The following is a 5777-nucleotide window of genomic DNA, read 5'->3' as shown; positions in this document are numbered from 1 at the left end:
CAACAAGAAGACGCGCATCATCCCGCGCCACCTGCAGCTTGCCATCCGCAACGACGAGGAGCTCAACAAGCTCCTGTCGGGCGTCACCATCGCACAGGGTGGTGTCCTGCCCAACATCCAGGCCGTCCTGCTGCCAAAGAAGACCGAGAAGAAGGCCTAAAGGAGGCCAGGCAATCGCAGCCGCCGCGTGCTCCCCTGCACGCAACGCGCTTTGCCGGCTCGGCCCACAACAATCGGCCCTTTTCAGGGCCACCACACAAACCTACGTCCAAAGCAAAATTTCAGTCGTCCTCGCCGCACCTTGTTTTGTTTTAACTTTGCACCGTCACAGCACAGCCGCCGCCGGCGCACGTCCGCCATCTTGTCGTCCACACAGCCCGTGTGGCCCAAAACACACACACACACACACACATTTTGCACGGTCGCAGTCGCCTTCCAAACCGACAACGGCAGCAATAATGACCATTGTTAAAGGGAGGCGTGTCGACACACCGCCCTCCACTCCCGCGCGCAACGGCCGTCGACACGAACGAAACAGCTGATCCGGCCGCCTATGCCCACACGCCTTGCCTCGGAAACCCCAACGCCGCCGCCGCAAACAAACACACAGAGCCAAACCACGCAAGCAAATAATCACCGCCTCTCGCACAACAACACACAGCCCGCCATCTCCGTCGCGATCGATACAAAGACACACAATAACAAACACACAAACGAAGCAGCTCCACACACAGCCAGCCACATGACACGTTTCCTTTCCTTCTCCCCTCCCAGTCACATCACGTCGCTCAAACGGAAAGAAAGAAAGAAACAAACAAACAACACAGCGCACACACGCAGCAACAACAACACAGACTCTTTCGCACTTTTCAACTTCCGAACAGTGTGGTGGCCCTGAAAAGGGCCGTTTTCTAGTCTCTCCCACCCACAAGCACGGCCGCGGGAAGGCCAGCGCCCGCTGCGACGCAGCCTAACCGCCGAAACCGTACAGGGTGCGCCCCTGCCTCTTCAGGGCGTACACCACGTCCATGGCCGTCACAGTCTTGCGCTTGGCGTGCTCAGTGTACGTCACCGCGTCGCGGATCACGTTCTCCAGGAACACCTTCAGCACCCCGCGGGTCTCCTCGTAGATCAGACCAGAGATGCGCTTCACGCCGCCCCTGCGAGCCAGGCGGCGGATGGCGGGCTTCGTGATGCCCTGGATGTTGTCGCGCAACACCTTGCGGTGCCGCTTGGCGCCACCCTTGCCGAGCCCCTTTCCTCCCTTGCCGCGGCCTGTCATCCTTCCTTCCTCGGGCAAAGCAAAACGTGCACAAACAGCAGCTGCAGCGGCTGGCGAGTCGGCTACGGTCTGCGCCCAGCGCGCCCGCCGCCCCCCTATATAGACTCTGGCCCGCCCTCCCCCCACCACGCGCAACCGAGGGCATATAAGCGCAGCACGGAGGCGCGCGGGCCCGTTGTCAAGGCAGCACCGGACGCCGCGCCGCACCTAACCTCCACGCACGCCGCTCCGCTACCGCTACCGCTACCGCCATGGCCCGCACAAAGCAAACGGCCCGCAAGTCCACCGGCGGAAAGGCGCCGCGCAAACAGCTCGCCACCAAGGCGGCGAGGAAGAGCGCGCCCGCCACCGGAGGCGTCAAGAAGCCCCACCGCTACAGGCCGGGCACCGTCGCCCTGCGAGAAATCAGGCGCTACCAGAAGAGCACAGAGCTGCTCATCCGCAAGCTGCCATTCCAGCGCCTAGTGCGCGAGATCGCCCAGGACTTCAAGACCGACCTGCGCTTCCAGAGCTCCGCAGTCATGGCCCTGCAGGAGGCCAGCGAGGCCTACCTCGTCGGCCTCTTCGAAGACACCAACCTGTGCGCAATCCACGCCAAGCGCGTCACCATCATGCCCAAGGACATCCAGCTCGCGCGCCGCATCCGCGGCGAGCGCGCCTAAACCGCGCCGCGGCACCGCACCGCACCGCACCGCACAAACAAAAACGGCCCTTTTCAGGGCCACTAACATCTCTCCGTCGCGAGCAAACTTTGTCGGTCGCCTGCCTCTCGCCCCGCAACCCAAAAACAAAAAAAAACCACCACTTCCCGTCCGTCCGCCACACCCGCTCACTCTGCCTGCCTGCTAGCAGCGCGCAACAATCACACATCATCCCTCCCCGGCGCTCAAAGCGCACAATACCCAACGGCCGACGTCACACCGCACGGGTGGCTGGCCGGCCGCCGCTTTCGTTTCGAAAACAAAAAAAACCCGCACTCCACTCCGACGGCCAACGGCCAGGCAGGCGCGCGCGCTCGCTCGCTCTACGCGCCACCGAAATCCCCGCCGACTCCTTCCACATCTCAACGTGCCCCCCGTTGCAAAACATAACACACACACACACACACACAAAGGAACAAAACAAAACAAAGACCAGACACGACTCGACAAGACAGACATCCGAGACGAACGAACGCAGGCAAGCCAACCAACGTATTCAAACAAAACAACGTGACAGAAAAACCAACCGTCGGCCGCCGCCACAAACACGGCGACAATCAACCACGACAACAACAACAACACCGCTTACCGCTACCGCCGCCCACACCCGCCACCGACCCCCGCAATCCAACCACCACGGCACGCAAACAGCATCCCCACGGGCATACAGAAACGCCAGACAGACACCCACACCAAACGCAACACGACAATCAAAACCTTCCCCGACGTGCTTTGATGGCCCTGAGAAGGGCCGTTTTGGGCCGCGCGTCTCTTGCGCGCCACTAGACGACGACGGGGGGTGGGGACGACGGAGTCAAGCGCCAAACCCTTCCTTTCTCCCATCTCTTTCTCCTCTACTCTACTTCTTCTTCTTGGGCGAAGCCTTCGCCTTAGACGGCGTCGTCGCCTTCTTCGGGCGCGGCGCCTTCGGCTTCTTCGTCGGAACCTTGGCGGCCTTCTTCGCCTTCGACGGCGACTTGGCCTTGGCCGGCTTGGCCGCAGCCGCCTTCTTCGCACCCGCGGGCGCGGCCGACGCCGCAGACGCCTTCTTGGCGGCGCCCGCCTTCCGACCGGTCGCCGCCTTCACGCCACCAGCCTTCTTTGCGCCGGCCGCACGGGCGCCCTTCTTCTCCTTGCTGGCCGGAGCGGCGCGCTTCTTCTTGGCACCGCCAGCACGAGCCTTGCCGCCCTCGGCCGCCCCCCCGCCGCCGGCGCCGGCAAGCTTGAACGAGCCGGACGCGCCCTTCCCCTTCGTCTGCACCAGCTCGCCCGCCACGACGGCCGACTTGAGGTACTTCTTGATAAACGGCGCCAGCTTCTCCGCGTCCAGCTTGTAGTGCGCGGCTATGTACTTCTTGATCGCCTGCAGCGACGACCCGCCGCGCTCCTTCAGACTCTTGATGGCGGCCGTCACCATCTCAGAGGTGCGCGGGTGCGCAGGCTTGGCGCGCGGCTTCTTCGCAGACGACGCAGACTTGGCCTTCTTCGTAGTGCCGGTGGCGGCGGGTGCCGCAGCAGTCTCGTTCGTAGCCGCCTGATCTGCCATTTCGACGACGCGCGTAACACACAGCGAGAGCGAGCGGGACGGCAGGCAGGCACGCAAGCACAGCACAGCAGCAGAGCAGAGAATCACAAGGCCCAGCCAGTGTCGCGGGCGGGCGCGGACGGCCGAGAGAGCGGCCGCCACTCTGCGCGCCGCCGCGCCGCGCCTCCCGCGCTTGCTACCGCCCAACGTCCGACAGCCTGTGCGGAGCAGCCCCAAACCTGCGCCACAACCGCCCGCGCCTTTCAAACCACCGAGGATGGGGCTACACACAGCCACACCACAGTCGCCAACCAGTCGCCACGGCAGCGCCGCAAACCACGGCCAAACTGCAGCTACCGCGCGCTACAGCCTGGGTCGGCCCGCCGAGAATCGCCGCCCCCGCCCAAATGCCGCCCCCACAGCCCCAGCCGACGACCCGCCACAATGGCCAAACCTTCGGCAAAACTCCCACACCGTCGCCGCGGCAGCCCGGCCAGCGCGGCCGGCGCCACAGCCACACAAGCCGAGGCGTGCGGCGATGACGGCCGTGCAAACGCGCCTCCGCCGCCCCATCGCCTTCCGTCGCCCTCCCGCCGTTTCCCGATCGGCCCGCAGCCGTCGGGCCACATCGCGCGCCGTCCTCCTCCTCTCGCCCGCCAACATTCACAGCCGTTTCTCAACAATTGCCCGCCGCAAACGGACGCCGCCTGCGCAACAGGCGCCGCCGCCCCTCGCCGCTTCCGACCCAACCCCTCGACCGAGGCAAACCGCAATCCGAATCTACAGACCAACCCAATCTGCCGTCAAGCACACACGACAGCCGACCTTACACGTTACGCGTTACACATTACGTTTACACGTCTACGTTAGGTTAGGTTAGGTTAGGTGGACGTGGGTTAGGTTAAGGGGACTTGGGTTAGGTTAAGCGTCAAACTTAGGTTAAGCATTCAAACACGTCAGGCGTCAGAGGTTAGGTTAGGTTAGGTTAGGTTAGGTTAGGTTAGGTTAGGTTAGGTTAGGTTACACGTTAGGTTAAGGGGTCAGTGCTAGGTTAAGAAGCGTCAAACGTAGGTTAAAAAAGCGTTCAAAAACGTGAGGCGTGAGCCGGACAGCTTACCTTACGTAGACGTTAGGGGCTCACAGGCTGAGCTCACCTCGCCACACCACAGGTTAGGTTCGGTTCGGTTCGCTCGGCTCAGCGTAAAGCGCCGAGGTCAGGGTTACGTTCGTTCACCTTCGGGCGCCACACTTTCGGTTGAAAGGTCGCGACGGGACGACGTCGGCAGGCACGCCGCAAACGAACAAAAACGTACAGACGACGTCGGAAACCGCCGACAGACGGGGGAGCAGCACGACCACGACCAGACACCGAGCGCGAACGAGACACACGCGAACCACCCCCACCGGCCAAAGGGCACCACACAACAACCCAGAGCACCACGTGTCGACACCAGAGCAACCCGCCGCTCACGCGACATGGCTGGCACCGAAGGGCAACCGCCCGCAACTGCGCTTTCCGCGCCGGCCCGGATGCACGTCGTGCTACAACAACACCACTACCGTACACAGCCGCTGTTCACAACATCACTATCAATGGCGCGCCCGCGGCTCGCCGCCGTCGCCGTCGCAGTCGCAGCCCCAACGCCAGCACTTTTGCACCACCATTCACACGCACCGCAACACAGCTCGCCGACACAGCCGAACAAAACAAACACCACACAACAACAGCAACAACGCCGCCGCCTCTACTTGTGCCGGCGACCCACCCCGCCGATGGCGCACCTTTCGCCAGCCGGCAATCGACACACACGCACCCACCCACCGGGGCCCAGTGCAAAAAAAAAAAAAAAAAAAAAAAAAAAAAAAAAAAACACACAAAAACAAAAAAACCAAACAACACAAACGACACGGGAAGCGCACACCGCCACTTCGCGCGCACGCCACCAACCAGTCGTCGTCTCAAAATAACAAACACAAACAAAATAAACTAACAACTAGGGCAACACAAAACAAAAACGCCTCGCACGAACCGCCCACAAAAAGGACAAGCACACGCACAGCCTCTGCTGACGACCACGACGCAGCGGCACGCTGCTCCTGTCCCGCGCCCCGCGCCCCACTCGATTCACAACTCACGCGACACCGTCAACGACGGGCTCGCTTCCCGCAACCTACCACCTTTCCGCCACGACGCACAGCCCCAGCCCCACCCGACGACGCCCGTGGCAACGACTGCACTTTCACCACCGCCTCCCCCTTCCCCCCCAAA

Source organism: Schistocerca americana, unplaced genomic scaffold (assembly GCF_021461395.2).
Source record: "Schistocerca americana isolate TAMUIC-IGC-003095 unplaced genomic scaffold, iqSchAmer2.1 HiC_scaffold_331, whole genome shotgun sequence".
Lineage (NCBI taxonomy): Eukaryota > Metazoa > Arthropoda > Insecta > Orthoptera > Acrididae > Schistocerca > Schistocerca americana.
Note: the sequence above shows the minus strand (reverse complement) of the source record.